Below are 26,336 nucleotides of genomic sequence, written 5' to 3'. Positions count from 1 at the left end.
GCAGGCACATACATATTTGTACAGAAAGGCAAAGAAGAAAAGGATGGTGGGACTAAATGTATGATGATAACAGTGTTCATTTTGTTCATATTTGGAACAGATTTTCTGAAATTTTAATGTATTCTGCCAATGGTGTAGCCTATATTAAAACTTACGGGAGCTGGAATTATATTTTAAAATGAAAAATTATATATTTTTAAAATGGAAAATCTTCTATACAAATGGAAATAGGTATTGTATGGTTTTTGGATTTGTATGCTATGTGGAATACATCTTTGAATTAGTCAGAAGTTAGCCTTCTATCATCTGTTTCAGTATTCACATCCAAGATAATTCACTTTTCATTCCCATCTGAAAATTTATGGTTTACATTTGTTTGAATGGTGGGTTCCGTCTACATATATCTCTAACATATGTAACTCTATAGAATCATAGAATTCTTTGGGTTAGAAGGGACCTTAAATATCATCTAATTCCAACTCACCTGCCATGGGCAGGGACACCTCCCACTAGACCAGGTTTCTCAAAGCCCCATCCAGCCTGGCCTTGAACACTTCCAGGGATGGGGCATCCACAGTTTCTCTGGGCAACCTGTTCCAGTGTTTCACCACCCTCTGAGTAAAGAATTTTTTCTTAATATCTAATCTAAATCTACCCTCTTTTAGTTTAAAACAATTACTCCTTGTCCTATCACTACCCTTCCTGATAGAGTTCCCTCTCCTGCTCTCTTATGGAAAGGAAGGCCTCTATAAGGTCTCTCCAGAGCCTTCTCTTCTCCAGGCTGAACCCCAACTCCCTCAACCTGTCTTCATAGGAAAGGTTCTCCAGACCTTTGATCATCTTTGTGGCCATCCACTGGACTCATTTTAATAGGTCCCTGTCTTTCTAGTGCTGGGGGACCCAAAGCTGAACACAGTACTCCAGGGGAGAGTACTCCCTCAACCTGCTGACCATGTCTCTTTTGATGCAGCCATCAAAAGACAGTTGTCTTTCTGGGCTGCAAGCGCACATTGTCAGATCACGCTGAGCTTCTTGTCAAACAACACCCCCAGGTCCTTCTCCTCAGGGCTGCTCTCAATCCATTCTCCACCCAGCCTGTATTTGTGCTTGGGATTGCCCATGCCCAAATGTAGGACCTTGCACTTGGCCTTATTGAACCTCATGAAATTCTCACCTCTCAAACCTGTCAAGGTTGGATGGCATGTCTGGATGGCATTCCTTCCCTCCAGCATGTTGACCGCACCACACAGCTTGGTGTCATCAGCAAACTTGCTGAAGGTTCACTCAATCTCACTGTCCATGTCACTGACAAAGATGTTAAATAGCACCAGTCCTAGTACTGATCCCTGAGGAACACCTCTCACTACTGATCTGTACTGGGACATTAAGCCGTTGTCCACAAGTCTTGAGTACAACCATCCAGCCAATTTCTTACCCACCGAGCAGTCCATCCATCAAATCCAAGTCTCTCCAATTTAGAGACAAGGATATCATGGGGCACAGTGTCAAATGCTTTGCACAAGTCCAGGCAGATTACATCACTTGCTTTCCCCCATCCACCAATGCTGTAAACCTGTCATAGAATGCTACCAGATTTCTCAGGCATGATCTGACCTTAGTGAAGCCATGTTGGATCTGCTGCATGATCTTGCTAGGCACAGAGGTGAGACTGACTGGCCTGTAGTTCTCCAATGGAACTGTCTGCTTCTTTTAGGACTTTTTCAAGGGGAAAAAAAAATGCTACTTTGCTGCAAAGTAATCAGTTCATGAGTAGGGTTGTGAAAATCTGCAGAACTTAGAAGAAAAGATCCATAACAGGTACCTTTTCAGATGGGCTTGAGTGAAATTTCAAGGTCTACAGTTAACAATGCATTAGTTGTATAAACTAAAGCTATGAAGAGAATGTTATGAGAGCCAAATATATGTTCATCTGAATGTTTTCTAAAGACCTTATCAAAGTTACTCATTCCCAAGGATGATGAAAAATTGTTTGCATGTGTACAGAGTCAAACAATGCTGATTTCTAGTGGCATGTAATAAGTAGCATCATAAACTCCTTGAAGAACGATAGCATTTGAATGCTAAAATAAAGTTAGAAGCTAGATTTACATCACATGATGTTGAAACCTTCAGGTCTTTTTGGGAAATATCTGTGAAAAGAGAATAGATGCTGAAGTCCGGCTTTGTATCCCAAATGCTAATTGAGAAATAAAGCATGCCGTGTGAGGTATTAGGTCAGTTTCCCATCTGGTTATTGTATTTAGGCAAAATTCATATGAGGGACAGCACAAACTTCCTCCCTACATCTTTCTCTGTCTGAAAAGCAATGACAGTTTATAATTACAGGCTAATTTTCCACTTGCTATTTCCCAGTTTTCATTGTGAGATAATGACACAAGACAATACGGTATGACTGGGACTCCTTACTATTGGTGGTTTTTTTCTCAAACTGGAGATGGATAGGAGGAATGACCAGGTGCTTCAGAAAACCCTTGGGGCCCGCTTGGGCCCAACTCAGATCAGACTGCCGGTTTAGATAAGAGGTGACAGACAGACCTGCAGGCTTCTTGCTGTTCTCTCCAGTTCTTTCCTGGAGTCTTCAGATGGATCATTATTTCACCTACTTATGCTGCAGTTTATGGGCCATATCAGTCTGAAAGAGCTTAATCAGTCAGCACGTGCAGATATGAAATCTATTTCCTGTATTTACAAAATTCATAGTGACTCATTCGTTTGAATAATGCCAGTCATTGCTCAGATATTCTCTAAGATGAATAGCTGTGATATAAAGCTGCTGTGTTACAGGGCTTCCAGTAGTTTTATTATGTTATTAGAAGCAATGTCTTTCCTTGTCACGCTAATCTTGATGACTTTCTGCCTGTGACTACGGGCAAGAGTATGGCACATCGTTCCGTGTAAGTGGCCTGGGTCTGACTCTGTCTGTATTCTTAAGAAGCCACCTTTCAGTGCAGTGCTTGTCTTGGCTCAGAGCTTTGGCCTGCAGACTGGTGGCCTTGGACAGAATGGCCTAGTCTTTAGATACTCAGTTTTCTACCAAGCCAAGGCAAACTGCTCTGATTACTGTTTCAAGAATTAGCACACCCAGCAAAACAAAAGTTAATTTAAGTCTACAAATACCTGATAATTGGGACAATAATCTATTTTAGACGTGCTGGGTGGGGTACTAACAGCCTTTGAGCTATTAGCCTAGGATTCATAATCTTGTCTCATGTTGACCTTTGAGAGACAAGCAATTCTTTCTTCAAAGTCTGCTTTGCAGAGCTGTAAATGATTAATTCAGCAATCATAGTTAAACGTTGTCTGCACAGGACACACCTAAGTGGGTACACATGTGACAATGAAAAGTAGATGGAAAATTACAATGCTATTGAATTAAGTAGGACCACGATTTCCATAAAATATAAATGTCAGATGACTTGATAAAACACAAATTTGAAACATAGATTATGTTCCTAACATTAGATTTCTAACCAAATACATAACCTTTCAGATGAAGATCCTGATGGTGGTTTTATCTCATGACATGAATTCTGATTGTGATGGCAAGTAAGGTTCATATGAGTCACACTCTTTGGGGGTTTTGTTCTTAAGCTTTGATGACACAAACATGAGAGCAGTAGCTCTACCATATATTGAAATACTCCTAGGTTGATTTAGATTTGCTGGTTGAGGTGACAGCAAAGACACTGTTCTTGCAATTGCATCCAGGCAGGGCTGTCTATGGTCCCTTGATCCTTTTCTTGCCACTCTTGCACCCTAAGAAACAAATTGTATCTCTCTGCATTTTGTAGAAAACTTGTACCTGAGGCTGAGCTATCTGGCCTTCCATAGAGGGGTAGCACTGCTTACAGCATGCTTACTGGCTGAATTTTGATGAGAGAGCCAATTTTGGGATGTTACTTTACTTTTGCCCATTTCCAGAAATTAGTTTAAGGTATAAACGTGCTTCCTTTTCTCTTTCACTTCCAAAAGCACTGAGACCACCCTGGGAGGATTATCAACTGCCAAAGCTAAAATTGCAACCAGAGTATCACAAAAATCTTTTACATAATTAAATATAGAAAGCACTCATCATGTCACGTATATCAGCATGAGTCATTAAAGTTCAAAGCCTGGAGAAAACACAGCTAAGGACTAGTAAACAGCAGTGTGCTTACAATGCCATTATGGAGAGCAAACCACTTGCACACTTTAAATATATCCAATCTAGGAACAGAGCTGAACAGGGACAGGGCTGAAAGTTGCATGGTTGGGCAAGAGGCAGCAATCCAACAGCAGCAGCTGGGTTGAAAAACCAACATGTTTTGCTTTTCAGTCATCCAAAGTTCATCTTGCAGTTCATGGGTGCAGAGAGATTTCTTTGGAGAGGTTCTGGAGGGGTCCCTCTGGCTGGATGGATTCCCAAGGACAGTTCCAGGCCAGCCACCTGCACTCAGGGAACCTGCTTTGCCCTTGGTAATTGAGTTAATTGCAAGCAATCCAGCAATAAATATTCCTCCTATACAATGTGACAAGTGTTTGGGAAAAAAATAAATAAACAGATGACATTATTCATTCTACTAATAAGTACAGGTCATTTTACCTATGGGAGACAATTTTTTGAAACCAAACATCCTGCACCTCCCCTAAATGTTTTTATAATCTCACAATTGGATCTCAAACTGTTTTGAAGCATTTTTCATGACCAAACAGTTGTGCCAGCTGGATGTTCCTCCTACAGGTGAATGGAGCTCTTGCACTGGAGATCCTGCTGCAATAATCGCAATAATTTGGAGGCTGTTTTTGACTGTAACATCTATGAGTTAAACTCTGCTCCCTCTCAAAAAGCAGAACTGGATTAGTTGAAATTCCCACCCCCACTTTCATCTCCTTATGGACATTTAGATAATTCCACTTCAGTAATTACCCAATATAAACCACAGCTCATAGCTGCCAAAAGTTGCTGAAGACAAGAAGTGAATGTGCAGAGTAAGCATATAACACCCAAGAGAATTACATCCCAAGCAGGGAGAAGAACCTGTATGTATGAGGTTGTGGTTTCAAGCAGGCACAAGTGCAGACTATAGTCAAAAGGAGTAACTTTTCTCCCATCCTTTCTTTCTCCCTCTTTTCCCAAGGGCTTTGACTTTTATACTGTTGCCACATCACTTGTGCTGCTACTAGTACTTGAGAGGGCATCAAGAGGGCTGGATGTGTGGAAAAGTATTCAGCTGGTGAAAACAAACAAACAAACAAAAAAACCAAAACAAACAAACAACCACCACCACCAAAAAAAAAACACACCTTTTTTGTTAGGTTAGCTTTTACATCTCTGACGAAATTTATTCTGTGGCCACACAGGTGCTGAAATGAGGGGCTGCAAAAGGTCACTTCTATTCCTTACACTTTGGCTTTTTCGGAATGAATCTGAAACTGTTTCACTCTTAAGGACTCAAACAAACAGGTTCACATACTTTTGATTCCAAAAGGACAGGTATGGCAGTTGTAAATGCTCTCATGAACAAGACAGAGTAACTATACAGCCCTATCACCTTATGATCAGAACCTCTGCTACTCTTGGTTTTGCAGACAAGTAATTTTTCTTCATATCCTGGGAAAATATCCATATTTTCCATTGTCCAGTGAGAGAGGAATAAATCTGTATTCCAACTTTTAAAGATAAATCCAACTGGAATATTTTTCATTTTCTTACTGCATTCCCTGGTTTCCAATGGTGCTTCAGTATTCACTGCTGCAAAGCAATGTCTTGATTTGCCTTATGCAATATCCAATTTAAAATAAATGGCTTGAATGGATAAATGAAAAGACTATGCAATTGCTGAAGAGAAGATCTAGTACCTTGTTTCTTGTGCTAACTTATGACAGGAAACATTCTGATCTCTTGAGCTGTGACATTGGTTCTGAAGAAAAGCAGTAGCCTTGCATCCTTTCTTTTCAAAGGAATAAATGCTGGGATGACATCACTTGTGCAGATCATAGGTGTGTCTTAATCAAAAGGCTACAAGCACAATGGATCTTCCCACTAAGGGTAAAATGAAATACAGGCCTGCAATGCTTAAGGTGCACAGTCTAGTTCTTTATGACACTGCCAAAGGCATTTGATAAACCCATCCTCATTTACTGAGCTCTATCTGATCATAACTCCATAGACAGTCATATCAGTACGCCTGCAAAACCTGTACAGTGACTCTATATCTCTCATGAAGCCTACAAAGCTAATAATTCTGAGAGAAAAATGTAAATAACTCCAACTATATCTTTGTTGGCATCCCATACTGCTTACAAGAGTTTTTAGCTGCCAACAGCATATAAAAATGGCTAGGACACAGAAGAATGATTTCTACTACCCTAATTTCTCAAATTTGGGTTTCCTTTCAGGAGCAAATGGACTTTTTAGCACTTCATATTCCATTCCATTTCTATTCTATTCTATTCTATTCTATTCTATTCTATTCTATTCTATTCTATTCTATTCTATTCTAAACTAATTTGTCTATTACAAAGTTAATAAAGTAGCATTTTGGCTTCCCTGGTGGTTGCTGATCTGGATTAAGACATATGACACAGGAAAGAGGTACTGAGCTGTAAATTGTTTCACATCTGGGCTATGGAGAAAAGCAAGCTCTGGGCTTTGGCAGAGGCTCGTGCAGGCACTTGTATGCCTGAATCACAGGTTTCAAGCCATGACAGCAAATAGTTACAGGCCAAAGAACTCAATGAATTTCTTCCTGGAACGATATTAATATCAAGTGGCATAGAGCACACAGAGTAGGGGAAGGATGAAGGAAAGAATGCAAGCACACTCAGAAGGAGGGGGCAGGAGAGATGGGAGCAACACAGTATTGATCGTAACACCTTGTATGGGCTGACTGGCAGCGAACCCCTCCTTTCACACTCTTGGACTAACACTTTGCTGCTGTGGAAGAAGCCACAGTGGATTTGGCATTGGTATTTGGGCAGCTATGAAGGTGATGTTGTCATTTTCTAGTGAAAACATTTAAAGCAACAGGAGAAGCTGAAGCTATATTAATTCAAACTACAAATAAAGCACATGATTTAGTAGTGAAAGTTATTAAACACTTGAAGTGCTTTGCTGCTATTATGGATACTGTCACTTATAGTTCAAAATTTACAGCTCAGACTTTATGCAAGAATTTATGCAAGACTTTATGCAAGAATTGGAAGAAGACGTTCTGTGGTCTGTGTCACCTATCACTGTGATGACTACTGTCCCATCTGATCTTCACAGCTACGAGTTAGTACTGTACCAAAGTAAGGCAAATATGCATCTGCTTTATGTTTGTGGTTATTGAATTCAAACTCAAAGTTGTGTAGTAGGAAGTTGAGAGCAAGAAATGGTGTCCATTCCCTGTACTTACACACAGAGAACATTCAGTGTGTATGTGCACTTGCATGTATGTTCCTCATCCTACAACCATGCTGGCTTTCCCAGGCTCTTTCCTGTAATGGTAGGTTCCCAGATTGTGCCAATGTGTGGCCAATGATTTCCTGAAAGAACAAATGTATCTTTGTGAGGTGTCAGATGAAAATTGAATTTGAGCACTGTTATGGAACAAGCAAGTTTGGAAAAAGAATCTAGATTACTAGAGAATAGGTGTGTGCACAGGTTAATGATAAGCTATTATAATGTAAAAATAAGCAATTGCCTGCAAAGAATTAAGGAAAAGGGAAAAAGAAGGGAAAGATTTGTTATATCTCTACTCACAACATGCAGAACATATTTATTTATTCTGAGTAGAAGAAAAGTTCAGAAAAAAAGAAATGGTGACTTTTTAGTCTTGAAACTTTTTCAGATGAGTTATACTCTACCAGCATTTCAGTCAGGCTTAAGGCTTCTAATCCTTTCCCTCTGACAAAGTCTCAGAAAGTGTTTCTACTTAGTGGATTTAAAATTGCTGATGTTAAGCTGCATGCTGTACATTTGCATAGAAATGTAGTTACAAAACAAATGCAAATGATTTCAGGGCTTTATGAAGTCTAGCATCAGGCCTCTTTCATTGTCTGACAGAACCCAAAAGTTGTGGGAAGATCATCAGTTACTGTCTTGGACAAGAAAAACACCTTTCTCTTAAAAATAGAATTGGTCTTTTCTTCTTGTAAATAATATCCTTAGTATACAACTGTCTTTAATAACGGTGTTATTAAATGTGGGGTTTGATCTCATAAACACTCAGTAGGACTATTAATTTTATGAGGTACTTTTAAACTATTTTTGACTGGCATTTTAAGAATATTTTTAATGTATTGACATAGCATGGAAATATTAGATACAAGTTTATATTACACTGATTGTTTCCTTTTGTCCTGTGGTAGATTTGACTTGCAGTATTTTTCTCACATACTTGTTATGTACAAAAAAGCATACCTCCTGATGGCATAGGACTGAGTGGAACAATTCTGGTCCTACTTCCTGGCATGGTCTTGCAGTAGGAGGAAAAGCTGAAGGCAATTTTTAAAGGATGGTTCTAGGGTTTGTGGCAAGTGTGTTCTAAAGCTGTTCCCAGAGCACAACAACTTGGACCAAAATAAATGATTTAACTAGGGGATGAATTCTCATTTGTCCTTAAACTAAGGATGAATGTGACCTTATAAATGCACCGGGAACTTAAACATTATGCCCTCTACTCAGTCTGATTCAAGTCATGGTAGTCACTTTGCAAAAAATGGATACACTGGATGATAAGTAAGATGTAAATTGCAGGTTGCACATATGTATCTCTGTAAATCATAGGACTCAGAAAAAGGAAACCTTCTAGGTAATCTCATGTATCCTATTGCCAGTTAAGCTTTTTTTTTTTTTTTTAAATTGTATTATATATGTAAAGTACTTTTTGCAGTCTTTTTAAAAAAATGTATGCAATTTGGTAATGAATAATCAAGTAAAGAGTTATTTGTCATTTCTTAGTGATGCTTACCATACCATGGAAAATCCTAGCCTTTTATCTGGTTCCTTGTTTTTCAGAGGTGTGAATGGCAATATGAAAAAAGGAGTGTGCTCTCTTGAGATAGAGGCTAACTGACACTGGTTGCTATTCAAGATCCTAAGTATACAGGCTCACATCCAGTTCAGATATCCTACACATCGTGTTTCCTGTAGGTCATAGCTGTAGGCTCCTTACACTGTGCCTTGGCATCAGAATCCTGCCACAGAAAGCCTACCATGTTGTTTTACACAGAGATTGCACCTAAAAATGTTAGAAAATATTAATTTTCTTTCAGAGGTGTATTTCTCCACATTGTCTGTATGGTGAGGCTAAAAGCCTAATACTGGCACTAGGACTAAACCACAGTCATCAAAATGCACAATGAGGATCTTTCCCTTAGTGAGCATATACATTTTCAATAACCTTTAAAACATGTTTTGAGATGACCAAGACTATGACCTTTCTTCTGCTCAGGTTACAGTTGTTGCAGAGTATTCCTCTTCTAACACAGGAACACCCAGAATCTGAAAAGTTCTGGCTCTCAGGTGGCAAATGTTGCTGCTCAGTACATCAACAAAAGGTCAATTTTTTTTTTTTTCTCCCCAGGAAATTCTATATAATGTCAAAGTTTAAATAACCAGCTAATGTGGTACTTACAAACTTGACTGTATAATTTAAAATTTGATCCCTCTTTAAGAGGCAATTTTCTTGACCTTGTTTATAATGACAGCATCTTCTCAATTTACAGTATAGAGATTTCAACCCTATTTACATAGGAAGAAAATGAATGGAACCTATGGGTCTGATTTTCCTCATTTGCCTCCACAGTTGCCGTTTAGTCCAATTCCAAGGAATGACATTTCACGGACTATTATCCCAAAAACTTCTTGTGGGGTGATTTCAGATTACTGATATAAGGGAATTTCTTCTCATTCTCCTTTGACATTGATGATGGGAAAGACAAAGGAGAACAATATTTCCAAAAAAGCTGGAATCTAATAATAAAGAATAAAAATAGAAAATGAAGTACGCTTAAGAAACAATTGTTGGGGAACAAGAGGCCATGATGGAAATGAGTGTTAGGGTGTGCAAAATAAGTAATACTTAAAAAAGTAAAAGCAACAAACAACTTACAAAACAAGAGCCTGTGTTGGTTTTTAGGGTGTCCTTGAACTTTCTCCTCCAAATGAACTCCATTTACAAGAATTAAATAGAACAGTCCATGGATGATGGTGGTAGCATCTACCATTCATTATATACCTGAGCAGGTGACAAATTATTTATATGTCTATTTCCCAAAGACTGACAAAAAATTAAGTTAAGATATAGGAAGTAGTGAGCAAAAAAACTGTGAAATGATTAAAAGAGCAAAGCCTTACTGGAATACCGTGTAAGGTGGTATTCTGTAACCTGTATTTTTCTTAGGCACAAATATATCTTGTGATATTACTTTCCAGTTACATAAGTCAAAGATAGGTCTGCATTTGAGAAGTGACAAGAATTCAGACTTTTATGTCTCCTCTTTGGCTTCTCAGAATGTAAATCTTTAAATCATCTTTAAATATGCTGCTATGTGCCTGCAGCAGATTGGTCCTATATGTGTATATGAAAATTTCAGTCCTTTCAGGGAGTTTAAGAAGCTTATATAGTCCCTAATGACTTCTATGTCAGCTAGATGAAGTTTTGGTGTCAGGGACCTTATATAAAATTTCATTTCTGAATTTTGATCTCATGCAATGTCTCAGCAATATTGAAAGTCAGAATGCAGGAAGAAGATAGAAAACAAAACCAAAATAAGGAGGAAGTCCTGTTTTTTCCTTTTCACCTCTAAAAATTCTAACCCCCGCTGTAGCTCCTTGAATGAGGAGAAATGGCATTTCACTTTTTCGACTTGCTAAAACTGGCAGCCATGCACCCTACTTGAATATGCACAATTAAAGCAATTATACCATCAGATATTTCTCCCATTATTTCATCTGGTTAAAACATCAGGCAATACTGCCCACAGCAGTAATTTGTTTTCAAAAATAATTTAAAATGTCTTCATTAAGAGGAGAAAATGATTGATGTTCATCTTACTCTCTTTTCAGCTCCCTACCACTTTCTCCATCACTAACTGTATCAATTTTCTGGGCACTCACCATGCCACCAACGTTTTTTTAAAGGTGAAATATTTGACTTCTAATGCACGTTATTTCTTAAAAAAAAAAAAAAAAAGAAAAAAAATCAAACATACTATTAGTGAGGTTTGAGGAAACATTCCTTTTCCAACTGTTATTAAGGGAAGTGTTTTTTTATGATAATCCTCATTACTCCTCTGCCCTCACTCTGGCCCCTGGAGTCCCATCTCAGCTGTGTTCTATACAGGAGTAACAGGACTGAGAACAAGGTAGTAAAGACACCATGCTGGTTGCCATTGGTCTGCACACTTTTTTTGTCTCACATGTAACCTAAATAAATAATGAAAAATAGATCTTCACCTGAAATGGATTTTTATACTCAAGCTTTGTAACACCTCTTATTTCCTATGCTGTGAGCTGCTTGGGAACTCTAACAATTGTAGGCACTCCAGGTAACAAAGCTAATGCATGCTTTAAAGGTACAGGAAATTCAGGGAAACCAGACCGATCTATACTAAATTAGGCTTTAACTTTTGTAGATTTTATTGTCCATATACCTGATAGATTCAGAGGTTAAGTAATAACATGTGGGTTTAGGCAAACACCCAGATGTACGTAAAAATATGTTCTTGAGAAAAGCATATTAAGAGGATTTGGTTCCATTTTCACAGTTGTAATTTATAGACTACATGGGGTATTTTTAATGGGTTGTATCAGACATCACCAATTTGCTGTATGTGGCCGGATTCAGGTCTCAGTTCCACCAGAAGAACTATTACCCAAAGCTTTCTGTTTTTCATTCTCCTTGGTCCCCAGGACATGGGAATTAAAGCTACAGTGGCAGTCCATATCAGAAGTGCCAAAATGTAGGAAAATGAAAATGTCTTGAGAGAAAGGAGGGGAAGGCACACATTTTCAGTAAATTAGTTTACACTTTATGTCTGCATTTCTCCACTTTTTGAGCTGCATTTTTCCATAATTCTATCTCTGCTAAAGAATTTTTTGGGTCAGATTTTGATATTTTTTACTGAAAGTGAGTGGTATCTACTCCTTGGGTAATCTATTTGAAATCCAGCAATCATGACGTGTTTCTCATTTGAGTTGCAAATGTTAACTTAACAGTTAGGTGAAGACGATGTTGTCAGGCCCTGTTTGAATTAGCTCCCCAGTGCACAGCCTTTTAAGCTCAAGGCATTTTGTTGTCTCCTGCTTTTCCCTCTCTAAAAGGACATAAGAAGTACAGGGACACTGTGAATCTCTGTCACAGAGGGTGCAGGGAGTTGAAAACAAGCTGAAAAATGCTTTGCTTGACAGCATTTCAGGCGTGACCTTTCAAACAAACAAACCTGCTCCACTTGTTCACCTTAGCATTTCATGACTTGCTTCAGTGATGCCCAGACAAAGGACCACATCCACCCTCCCCACTGCCTTTTCCCAGCTGAGATGGGGAGCCACTGCCTGAGCTGTGCAAGGTCTCCAGGCTGTGCATCATGAAGTCCTTTGCTACATCAGCCTGAATTGAAGGAGACAGTCCAACGAAAACACCATGGGGCTGTGCCCTGTTACTAACCAGATAGGAAGTTAAAGATATATGGGTTCCTGAAATGATGGTGATAATAATTAAGCTATGTTATTTTCGTACTAGCTTTTCCACAAGGATAGTCATTAATTAGTCTAAAGTTTTCTTGTGTCTCTAGACCTTTACTTTTCTCCCTAGGCGAGAAATCTCATTGTAACTGCTGACCCTGAACTTTTTCTTCCACCAGCATCTCCCTCTAGTTTATCACTGTGGTTGGACCTTTGCCAGAGCTTGCCCTCACCCTGACCCTGTCTTTGATGAAATACTTGTTTATACCTTACTCAGTTCTCCACTCAGCTAATGTGATCCTCTCCTTTAAATTCCCTCCTGAACGGTCTCCTTGAATTGTCTGGATTTAATTCAAAGTTGCCAGGAGAGCGCAAGATGCATACTCCTGTTGTAATAAGCTTATCTGGTATTGGATAAAGAGTGGCAGTATGAGGATGTGGGATTACCAACCAACATGCATGTTTTTTTTTAAACGTGCTTTCTCTTCCTGTTGTTAGAGCCCTGTTCAGACAGATTGTTATTGTTATTGAATGCGTCTGGGGTTTCAGGGATCCAGCCAGACACGAGAGCTGAAACTTGGCTTCAGCAGGAGGAGGCAGGCAGGTGGGCAGGCTCACTTAAGATCTACAGCCTGTGAGAGAAGGGCAGGGGGTGCTGGTTGCTGCAGTGCTGCAGGGCTGTCAGCCTGCACTGATAAATGAAATGCCTTCAAGCTCAATAGTGGGTGCTGTTTGGAGAGGAAAGGAGATCTGAGAGAGGAGTCTGTTCTGGGGTGTCTTTGTCTGGAAGAGAGAGGACCAGGTGAACTGGTGGGATCAGGAGTAGGTGGGTGTTTCCACTTTCTGGGTCCATTATGAGTGAGCATGTTATTCATAGCAGTGTGCCTTTGAGGACCCTAGGTCTTTCCTTGAATATAAAGAGATCATGATCATTTATAATTTTAATTAATTTTCATGAATGAATCAAGCTCTGGGGAGAAAGAAAATGAGGGAGGGAGGGAGTTCTTGAAGTGGGAGGGAAGGATTTAGCAGGAGTGAGTTCGGAAAAATGAGGAACAGGTTTGAAGAGAAGAAGAATATGCAAAAGATAATTCTGGAGTAGTGTCTGTGAAGGTGGGCAACTGTGTGACCTAGGAAGGAAGGGACTTTGAAGTGAGAACTTTTTAGAAAGGAAATAGGAGAAAGAAGTGTGAGGGCTTTTGCTATAGAAAAGACTTTTTCTGCAACGCTAATCATCTCAAGCTGGAGGGGTTTTGAATCTAACTTCCATTCCACTCACAATTAGTTTGGAGGTCCCTGTGAAATATTTCCTTGGCTCTCTTTATGTCAGCAAAGATGAGGGACTGCTAGTGAAAAGGGCCTTGCATTGGGGAAAAATTATCTCAGTGTATTTTCAAGACCACTTTCAATGGCAAGACTCTTTCAAGGACCAAATGTAAATTAAAATACTTCTAACAGTGCTAATAGTGAGAGAGCAAATCTCCTTGCTTACTCAGCTGTCCTATTGACTCCAGAACGCTCTGCCCAGCCTACTGTTTGGTTCCTTTAACAGGACCTCATTACTTTCTAATTTAATCCAGTCTACTACTCCATGAGCTGAACTGTTCCAGAAGGGGACTAGACAAGATCAATGACTGCACACATTGTCTTACTTATAGGGTTCAACAAAAATCTTAATCCAAACAGTTGCATTTTACATAATTAGATCATGGTTCCTCAGTGTCTACCATCTTGGTTTATGTTTAGATCTATCATCCTTGATGTATTAATACCAAAATAGTCTTTGCTCTGTTATTTTTCTTATTTCAGTTTACAAATAAAACTATGAGATACTATTTTGGACAGTCATCCATTTTCAGCTTTCCATAACTTAAAACTCATGTTTCAGAACTGCCCTAGATTACTAATGATTGGGGAAGGTCTTGCTAGTGCCTTTTTTCTTTTTTTTTCTTCATAATAAATTTTAGGTTCTAATTGTATTTGTAGTGGATAAATATCTAAATAATTAAAGCCACCAACGAACATCATCAAATAGTGCTCTTAACTGTCTTGGTAAAAATGACAAAATCCTTGTTATGTTTTTTCTACTGATTAGTGGAGGACAGTTTTCATGAGCTGTCAATCAGGCTCTTTTTGGGAAAAAAAAAGTCATAATTGAAGTTTTCCTCCTGTAACATCAAAGCAATTGAAGATTTTTGAAATGTATAATGAATTGTACTGCTTTGATTCTTCTTGCCTCAAATCCAAGCTCTATCTTAGAACATTGGGGCACTTTAATTCATTGTAACCCACAAAAAAAAAAAAAAAAAACACTTCTTCCTACTGAATGAAGTACTCTTAGAAACAATAACAACATTACAGTAGGCAATCAGCATTATCCATGCAGAAACTGTTCTAGGAATGATTAATCCTATTACATGTTTTCAAAGTCTGTCCTGGACTTGTTCAGTGTTCTTCATACGTTACACCACCTTTATGTACCTCTTTCTTCATCTGCAAAAATGCATCTGCTATGAAGCATTTTGAAATCTAAGGTAATGACCTTCACACTTTTCATATTATTATTATTATTTGAAACAATTTTTTAACTGTGAGGGAGTTACTGAGTGAATGATTTTCCCTTATAAATAGTAAGAATTATCTCAAAGCTTTTGGAATCAGTTCTCAGACAAGTGGACATTAGAATATCTAAAAAAAATGTAGATCAGCTGTCCATGTTAATTATAGCCATTAAAAGCCACAAAAAGTTCAGAACTTGCTTTAATGTCACTATGATCAAATTTCAGTTCATTGCTGGAACTGCATCAGGGGAATTATCAGATTGGAAAAAATACATTTCTGAGACATTAAAACTACTATTTGTAATACACTATAAATGCTAGCACACTGTGTCAGTTCATACCTTAATCTCATTTTATTTTTTTTGCCACTGAAATAATAACCCACTTTAATAGTTTTGATCTAACTTTTAAATATTCTGAAGAATCAGAATCTCATTCTGGATCTGACATTTGAAATTTAGAGCAATTTCACTTTGACTTTGAATGTAGACCAAATTAAATAATTTACTTTTTCAAATTACATTCAAAGAGCACACTGTCACAACCTATATTCTTAAATTCAACATTCCCAATCCATTGTTTAAGGAACCTCCCTATTGTTCTACTCCTACACTGAAGACAAAGGAGGAAGTATAAGAAACAGACATTTAATCAAGTCCTGCACAGCTCCATGTTTATCATTCTACCTTGTTAAGCCTCTTGTATTTTACTGTGGTTAAAATATAGTGTAAACATAATTTGACCTTTCTGTCACCATCTTCTGTAAGCCATTCTGAAAAATGAGTGTAAATAGAACTAAACATACAAAACTGGAGGAATTTTGGCTAGTGAGGTTTTTAAGATCAAAACATGTAAGACAAAAGCAGAAAATGCATTAAAAAGTATTAAAATATGCCAAGTGAGCATATAAACACATAACATTTTAGGTCTGTCACTCTCCAGCTCAGCTGCTAACAAATGGTGGAAACATCCAATAATACCAATATTTCTTCCTATGGAAGCTCCTTTGAAAGTAAAAATTTTGCTCTGCAGAATGCCGAAAAATACGTTAAGTTTGAAAATTCCAAGTTTTTCAGCTCACCATCTTCCTCAGACCAAACTCATCAGGTTCTTCCTTACCTGACGTAAGAAATGGGCTTTTCCTAAAGAATGTGATGTGAGAATGGTGGCTGTTTCCCTTCAGACCATAACTACAGGAGGAGCGATCATGACAGTGGCTTTGCTTGTCCAGTGTTCAGTGGTTAGTATCCTTGAATTGAATGAGTTGAATTTCTTCTCTTAGCTGTTGGAATCAAGCTGAAGCCTCCCATAGAGGCATTTAATTTCCAGGATATAGGGTATTGGAGTTTGCTTGGAGAAGTTCCTCGTGTTAGAGATTTTCAGCACTGTAAAAAATAGGTAATGTTGCAAGGAACAGGTGACAGTGCATGGGGCCAGCAAGCAAGGATGCAGGCAGGCAACCAGGACACATTCCTGCAGGGACAGACCTGTGCACCCATCATGCTCAGAGGACTATTTATGAATTTATGTACTTAACACAATGACTGAATTCCTTCCCTTCCCAAAGGCATGACCAAACTGCTAGTCAGTGACTGCCTGCATCCAGACCACCAGCCACTGAGACTTGATGGATTGTTTCTAAGAAAAGCAAGCCTAGTTTTAGTTGGTGTACCTCTGCTGGACAGGTTTTGCCATTACCTGGAAAGAGTTTTTAAGAATCTGCAACTCAAGAAGCATTCGTTGCCATTACAATAAGCTGACAATGCCAAAGAAAAGCTTATTTGAAAATTTTTTGACCAAAAGGCCATTCTATATGCCAGTTTTAGATGTCATGACCTTGCTTAAAACACAGAATAAATCTGCAACTTTTTCCTTGAGGTAGCTAGCACTCTACTATGTGAAAGTTAGAGTTATGAGCAGCCTAGCACTTCAGTGTTGTAGAAGTGTCACCACACATACAGTGTAAATACACATACTTTAAACCACTGCGTACAGTGACTTAGGCCACACTGGACCTCTGCTATACTGGCAGCACTGCCTAGGCCATTTCAAGTACTGCATATCTGGCATGCTTTTATAGCAATAAAGGTTTAGGAGCTGTGTCTGCAGTAAAAAAGCTGCTATCATACTGAGTGTATGTTTTTATAATGTTTTATGACTCAGTGCAGCCATAGTTGTGAATAACAGTCGCTGTTTTAACTAGAAACAATTAATTAAAGTAATTTGAAGAATGTATTTAGTGTTTATTTAAATAAAAATTCCAAAAGACCAAAGTTAGTCTGCATAAATTAGTTTAAGGTGAGTGACTTCACCTTCCCCCTTTCTCCCAATTATTATATTGCTCTTGTACTGAAAGAGCACTTCCATTTCATTTTGAGGGAAAGGGAAACACACATTGACATGGTCTTCAACTTCTCTGTAGTGTTAAAATATGCTAAAGTCCATTACTACAATCTGTAGTGTTAAAATATGCTAAAGTCTCACACCAGGACTCCCGGAACTGAGTCAAGCTCTTTAGGATTAAGATAGATGTTCATAAGTGCCTGAAGAGAAATCTGGTTTCTATGCTGGAATAGGTTAGAAGGTAAAGAGGTCTGTTTCTTTTAAATCCTTGAATTTATAATTCTTTAGAATAAAACCATGCTGGTAACAAAAACAGCAATCTTCCCTTAATCATGTATTAACAAACAAGTATTAACTAGCGTAGTTGCTTTTGGATGTAAACAAAGACATTCGCAGTAAGCACCAAGGTACTTTGAATGTTATTGGAGATATTCAAAACTCAGATGGACAAGTCACAGAGCAACACGACCTCACTTTGAAGTTGGCCCTGCTTTGAAATAGACTTTTTGACCTCCAGAAGTCCTTTCCAAACTAAATTATTCTATAATTTTATAACTGCTAACTTTCATTAAAATTGCTCTTTCCACATCACAGAATCATAGAATCATGAGGGTTGGAAAAGACCTCCAAGATCATCTGGTCCAACCATCCACCTACTACCAATGTCACCCACGAAACAATGTCCCTAAGCACCGGGTCCAACCTTTCCTTTGAACACCCCCAGGGACGGTGATGCCACCACCTCTCTGGGCGACCTGTTCCAACACCTGACTGCTCTTTCTGAGAAGAAAGTTCCTAGTTTCCAAACTCAACCTCCCATGGTGCAACTTGAGGCCATTCCCCCCCTAGTCTTATCACTAGTTACCTGTGAGAAGAGGTCAACCCCCAGCTCCCCACACCTTCCTCTCAGGTAGTTGTAGAGACCAATAAGGTCTCCCCTGAGACTCCTCTTCTCCAGACTAAACAACCCCAGTTCCCTCAGCCGCTCCTCACAGGACTTGTGTTCTAGGCCCTTCACCAGCTTTGTAGCTCTTCTCTGGACATACTCATCATATTCCCAACTGATTAGAACTTACTATCTCTGAAAGTGAGCAGTCTGGCTTCAGATTCAGAACATCTATCTCTCAGCCTGGATTTTAGTCTGCCTCATTTGTGAGTTAGACTAAAACTGGTATGGGATATTCAAAGGCCATGCAGAAAAACTGTATCTGTTCTGGATGGCAACTGATTGCTGTCTTCAGGCCAAGGTGTAGGCAAAAGCTGAGTTTGCAAATGAATAAAGTGGTATAGGGGTACACTTAGTTCAGCATAAACACAGACAGCCCCTTCTAGTGGAATTTGCAGTGTCCTTCCCTAGCTGTATGTTCCTGTTGCCTTCCTGCCCTCAGTCAGAGCCACTGAGCAGCCATAGAGTTGGCCAGATTTCGTTAGTGATATGCTAGGACTAGCAATATGTTAAAGCAGCCTAGCATTAATATCTTTTTCCTTTAACATGTTAACTTGTGGTTTTAATCAGCAACATATGTACAAACTCTTAATTCCGTTGTTCTCATTTGTATAAAATATGCATTAATTTACAGAAGAAAGCATATATCCAGGGAATTATCAGGTGGCTTAAAAGGGAGTTTTCAGCATCCAATTGCAGGAACAGCACAATTGCAATCCTTTGTGACACATTTACCTCATGTTCTGAGTTACATAGCAGCACTAGGGGCACATTTTTGACTTTGGAGTATATGTCATAGGATATCCTACTATTTTCATTGTCCCTCAGTGCAGGAGATGGGAAGGAGATGAGAGTTCAAGATCCTGATTTCCTACTTTCCTGGCCAGGGTTGTATCTTGAGATGCACCTGCTTCCCTGACCAAGGATGAATCTTGAGATACAAAACTTGCAAAACACAACTTCTCAAGGTGCCATGCTGTTGGGGTTTGAAAGAGTAACCACATGGCATCCCAAAGACTCCATGTGAGGCAGTCCCCCCTATATTACCAGACTTTCCCAGCCTGATTATCTAGTCATCCTTGTACGGGCTAGGGCTATTCTTTCCTTCCATCTGAGGAACAATTTCAGGATTAAGGCCAACTATAGGTTTGCAATGCTAGAATAATTTTCAGAGCTTAGTTTAAGTGAAGTAATTCAATGAGAATCACTCTCTTAATTACTCAGTGAGCTCTAGGAACATGTCCTCACCTGACTATCATGTTCTACTGAAGTGATAATGAGAGACTACTTCAAGAAAAATACCTCCTTGCAGGGTTTCTCTGTACAGTTCTACAAAATTCTCCAAGTTACTCCAAATCACAAATTTACCAAGGAAAGGCTCTATAAATTGACCCTCTGCAAAAAGGTGAAAATAAAAACCAAAAAAGAACAATGAATTTCCACCAGAGCTGTCCTGGAAAAAAAAAAAATCAAATCAGTCATATTTTATTTTGCCACTTCACCTAACACTGAAATCTCAGTGTTGCAGCTTTTCCATCTTTAGTATGTATAAATTTTTGTGCACATTGTAATAAACACATGGGGCCACAATAGTGACAGAAGTTTTTCCAGTCCAATGATATAAAGTTCAAGTGTTCTAAGTTCTACACCCTGCAGACCTCAAATTAGTCTCAGATGGCTTGACATGCTCTAATAGTGCACTTGTATGTTTGTGAAGGCTCAGTGAATTGTTTTTTACTTACGCTTGGTTAATATCAGTGTAGACAGAATTGACATGTTTAAAACAAATCATGGTCCGAACAACTATTGATGTTTTTTTTTTTCCAGACAGTGTTTGGGGAGTTCTTCAGCAGGAAGATTGATTTTCTTTTTGACATTGTGTGTTTAGTTTTTTTGTTTGTTTGTTTTTTTTGGCCTGCTCTTTTGGGCCCAGGGGTTGGTAGGCTAGTTGTTTACTTTAGCTCTGGTCACTGTGAATACCTATTCTTTGTCTTATCTCTCCAGTGGTATCCTCTCCATCTGCTCAGTAAGCACTAACAATTTTCAGCCTTATCTTTTAAGACCATCTTCAGGAGCTGTTTTGTAAATGTTTTCCTAAAAGTACTTGGCACTTAGAAAGTCCAGCTGAAAAACCATTTAAATGAGATTTCAGGAGAGACTGCAGAGAAATGAACATAAGCACTGCTGCCTTTTTTCTTATGTAGAATTCTTGTATTTTCACTGAGTTTTAATCACCTCCATCTATGAAAAAGCAATGAATTGAGAAAGGCAGGGAGAAGAAGTAAGAGTATCTGTAGCTTCAAGTAGAGTGCACTTATATGAATGTACTCCACCAATACATATGTAAACTGAACGCTATTAAAGGAGGCATACATGACCTTTCATCCCAGTATCTTTATAAGCAGATGTAATATATAATAAAGATGAATGAACACAGCTCATCCCTATTACTTCTTCCTCATTTTCAAAAGGTACCCTGAAATTAGATTGACCACTGAGATTGACTATTCATTTGGCTGAACACACCTTCAAGCAGGCATAGCATACCAACATAATGTAAGTTTGCTCTATAAGACTATTAATACATTGTAATTAACAAACAGTGTAATCAATCATCTGCTTTACTGCTGCGTGTCTTACATATGTTGACTTGCCTGAAGGAAGGAGACTAACACCTAAGGACGCTGCATTATCTAGTTCATCATCTTTACAGTGATGGGTGCCATAAATTATAGAAAACAGGAAAAAGAAAGAAAGAGCTGATCAAAATTCCCCCAAAGCTTGTGAGAGTTACAGCATTTTCATCTAATGTTGAATTACGGTGAAGAAGATCTAAAATTGCCCTGTAAAAGGAGTTGAATGTCAGTTTAAATAAATTTCTAAAAAGGCTGCTCACCAAAGTCTCTTAAGGAAGTGGTAATTGGAAAATAAGGAAGCTTTTCATGTGGATAAAACTGGTTAAAGCAAAGGAAACTCAGAGTAGAAATATATGGTCAGCTTTAAGTGGAGTGAGATCATCACTGAAGTCCCACAGGGACCTCTGCTTGGCTCGGTGTTGCTCAATAGAGAGATAAAAGAACAGAAAAAGGGGTGGATGACTGGTAAAGAGGTAAAGTTCTCTGATGATACTAAATTATTCAGGACAGTAGAAACAAAATTTAACTTCAAAGTATCTCGCAAGCACATCCCAGTATTGATTGAATAGGCAATACAACAGCAGCTTGTATTCAATGTGCCTAAACGTAATGGGAAAAAAAATAATCCTGTACCATTATGAAGTGATGGCCTCTGAGCTGATGGCTGTTAAGAATGACATCTTAGGGTTAAAACAAAGAACTTCATAAGAACATCAGCTCAAGACCTGTTCCTGGTCTAAAAGATGAATTAAAAAGAAAAAAGTAGAACAGGGAATGCCACTACACTGCTGCATGAATACGTCTGAAGCACTGAACAGGAAGGCAAGAGAGAAGGCAACAGTCTATCACAAGGATTCCCACACCCTGCCAGCCACCTGACATTCATCAGAAATCTCATTTGTCTTTAGTCACTGACATTTGTAAACAACTCGTGACATTCAGGAGAAGAATCACAAGAGTTAAAAATCTTGATTTTGCTCATCCACACACATGAATGAAGATTCATACTGATAGGAAAAGAATCATACTGAGAAGTAAACAAGCAAACGACTCCCTCTTAAACATTTATAGAGGGCAATACACTTAAAGAATTAATAATGCAGTGAGAATAGCCATAATTTCAAAACACATCCTTTTTCTTGGGAACACTTGTAATGACCTATAGAAGCCAAAATGGCTAATTGCATATGTACAGAAATGTTGTTGTGTACAAATAATTGTGAGGACAATCCACTACGTAATGAAAAATTTTAAATTTGTCAAATGCAAAATATTGTTAATACAAATCAGTACAGACAAGATTTGATCTGAAAGCTAGCTTGTTTTACAACTGTGATCAAGAATCACATAGTGGACTATTTAAAAATTTTGCTTTGTTTTTATTGTTTACTATTGGGCTCTATGGAATAGTGAGGAGTTAGCAAGGTTTTTCTACCGTATATTAAACTATCGGTCTGATAAGGCACACAGGAAAATCTTACAGAGTAAGGAGTGTGGGAACAGAGGCAATTGCATCTTAAAATTGAGAAAAAAATAAATAAAATTTAAGACCACTGTTAAAATACCCATTGGACTTATTGTAATGGTTGAATAGCCATTTTCCTATGGTTTCTTACTAAAGGAGTTAAATGTCTTCACTGATATGCTGATGACCTATCTGATGAACTGTAAAAGTAGCTTGTAGTAGTAGGTTGGAATCTTATTTTTGGGAGACAAGGTAGATGCCTTCGTATTTGCACTTATTCCACATAGGCCTGTTATGTTAGTACCATCAACGATTATTGATTTCTGACAGAAACAAACACAGCATACTGATATTTCTGTTATTTATTTGTAAAGCTCTTATTATTTTTGTATGATTCCATGTGAAATTTACACAGTAATGCCATCAGTGAGACATTTTTTGCAAGAACAAAAAATCACCTGGGTGGACTCTTGTAGGCTTTGAAGTCTTTATGTGGGGTATGAATGGGGAATGCATAAGAGTATTATTATATACCAGCATAAACTAGGGAGGAATCAGTTCCACTGTTGCATTACTTAGGGCGGGACATTTCATCATGCTGTCAGGTGATGGTGAAAGCTGTTGGCATTCTTGTAGAAACATTTTTGCCAGGCCATAGAGGCTGGAATTTAGGGCAATAACCCAGTAAGGATGAAATTTAACTATAGAAGGAGGATCTGAGGGTTAATTTAAGGCCTGCAGTGGAGAGATGGAAGAGAAAGTCAAGCTAGTGATCATCTAAGTTATAGCATCTACTCTTGGGCCTGAATTAATATCTCTGAATACTGTTGTTTCTTACCACAGAGATACCAGGTATAGGTATTTTTGCAGTGTGTCCTGTTGTTTCATCTTGGGTGAATTGGGTCTCTAATCTGAAGATACAGTCCTTTGTGTTGATCTTAAACCAGTCAGGTTTGCCATGGTCCTTGCCTTGAACTCTTTCAACTCATCAACAAATCCGTCACCAGATGAGTGTTCCCACCATGAGTACTGGAGCTCATCTGACCCGTTATTGATCTGGTCTTGGGAACAAAGGAGAGAGCGCTGGTATGAATAGATTTTTTTTTTCCTGCTTGAATACCCTGAAAACATAGTGCATTACTAGGCAAATACCCAATCACATTATCAACATAAGGGAAGAGAAATAAGAAGTGGAAAATCATCATGGTGCAGGGCCACAACTGCTCTGGCATAGATTGGTTTACATAGCCAGGAAGTTTCATCCTTCAACTCCTATAGCCACATTCACACAGCAGTTTAGATCAGTGTTCCATTTTCATTGTACCCTTTCACCATGCTTTGATTATCATTGTGGAGTAATTTCCATGCCCAAAAGGTATTCAGTTTGGATGAAATGAAGTGATAGTTACACTCTTAATGCACTCCAACCATGACAGACAGTCAGTCCACAGAAGCAGACTGGACCTAGAATGAAATCCTCCCACTGGATGAAAAAAAGCAATCCTTTCCCATCCACATGCTATAGATGTCATGTCTTCAACAGCAACTCTTTAGCTCTACAGATCTGCTCCTGTTGCACTGGGTGGTGTGCTACCAGTGCAGACAGACACAGCTTCTTCAGAGAGAAGGTAAACTTGGAGAGGAGTGGGAGATTTTTATTTCTGGTTTTGGTTATCAGCTCTGAAAAAAAAATATCCTATATCATACAACCAGGTTTCATTATCCCAAAATGGGAATTCCTCATTTAAATAATTACTCTTACATTGGCAAATGAATAAGGCACTTAATATTAGACAGGGTAAGCACTGGGCATGCAAAAGGTCTGTCATGTAGGGGCCCAGGTTGCCTGGTATTCTTGGTGGTTCCTCACTTTGTGCCAAAGTGCGTAACACTCTACCATTAATACCTGCCCACTACAGGCTGGCTCCAAAAGCCCAAAGATATGAAGGTTTGTAGAGTAGGAGAAAGCTGTTACTGTATGGCCAACACAAATGTTCAGGAAAGTTATGAGCCAGGCCGTCTAAAACAATAATGCTTAATTTAAGATTATGAGATTAAAACCTTATATTTTAGCTGGGTTTTGACTCTCCTTTTCATTATACTTGATGTATGTTAAACTTAAAAAAAGAAAACACAAACAATTAAGAAAAGAAAAGATATGAAATATTTATATATTCATATACTTTTAGCACCTGGTTTTCAAATGAATGTGAGATTTATAACAAAACCTCAAAATCTGGCAACACTATTAAAAGAAAGGAGGCAAATGCTGAGGTCAAAAAAAAATGCTTACAGACATAACCTTGTAAAAAATTAAATAATAGTGAGCAGTTATGGTATTTGTAAAGATTAATCATTTCTGGTTGTCAGCATTTAATACCACTGATGATCATGGCTGCTCTCTTAAAAAAATAAGAAAATAAGACTACCTATCATTATCTGTCTTCTGGTAGCAAATATATGCTATCTTTCCTGTTTATCTTTAAACAAAACTTTCTTACTCTACAGCCTAGTAGCATATGATTGAAGTCATTTCCATAGCACCTGAGTCTGATGAGTTTACTGGGAACTAACCAAAGGAACAGTAATTCAAAGCAGATGTTAACTGACACTGACTACATTGTTCTATCAGTGTGATGTGCAAAGGCGCACAGTTATTTAGATGCATATCCATATCTTACGACATGTTCTTAGATGTCTACAGCCTATAGTATTCTAAGAGCCTGCATTAAGTCACACAGGTTGTTATGAAGGAGGAAAAAAAGTTGTGTAAGGTAGTATGTAAGGTAGTACCTACCTTGTTGTAAGGTAGTACCATTTAACTTGTATAATTTTTGTATCTGCTGTCCTTCCTCTCTTCTGGGAAAAGAAGCAATTTTTTATTCTTACTGCATGGTTTGTTATCATTGCTTGTATAGTCAGCAAGTAGTTGCTTTGCCTGCAAATGCTCTGTACTTCAGTCTCAGTCAGTTTTTAGGTTATTTTTCCAACATAAAATCTTAGGGCATGACTCTTTGTTGTGCTGCTTGTTTTGTTTATTGACTCACTCACACTTAAAATACTTACTTTCTTGGAGAAACTTTTTTTTTCAGTATATTAGTTCAAAGCAGCTCCTGGTCAGATTGTTTTAACTAATGCAGTAATTGGTATGTGTGTTCAGATACAAGTATTAGAATTTTCTTGGTTTTGCTATGTTTCACACAGTTTCACAAGGTTTCTTTTTTTTTTTTCCTTTCCTTTTTCTCCATTTAACCATTTCTTACTGTGTGTGTAAATGATTTTGATCTCCTCTGAATGATCCCATATAGGTGCAAATTGTATAAAAGGATAATAGAGTATACCTCTATTAAGACATGAAGTGCTGATTTGCAAAATTGATAAGAGACTGCAATTGATCAGCAACAGAGCTGATACTTCTGTAATTTCCCTACTGTCCTACCAGAGCTCTTCATCCCACCTAATTCTTCAAAGAAGAGATGTATCATTTCCTGAACAGTCAGTGCTAGAGTGACCATTAGACAGCTGCCCAGAGGTAATGTCTGTAACTCTGTCTGCAGAGAAGCATCTTTAAAAACAAGGCTATTTAGTGTTGTGAAATATTTCTAAGAGGCTGTTTGTTTTTCTGAAATTTTCTTTTTTTACATGAATCACTGGAGACCAATCCGATAACAGAAGAGAGAGCCTTTTCATCTCTGGACAACTCTTCAAAGAG

The sequence above is a fragment of the Cygnus atratus genome, chromosome 3 (genome assembly GCF_013377495.2).
Source record: "Cygnus atratus isolate AKBS03 ecotype Queensland, Australia chromosome 3, CAtr_DNAZoo_HiC_assembly, whole genome shotgun sequence".
Taxonomy (NCBI): Eukaryota; Metazoa; Chordata; class Aves; order Anseriformes; family Anatidae; genus Cygnus; species Cygnus atratus.
This window is presented reverse-complemented; position numbering follows the sequence as displayed.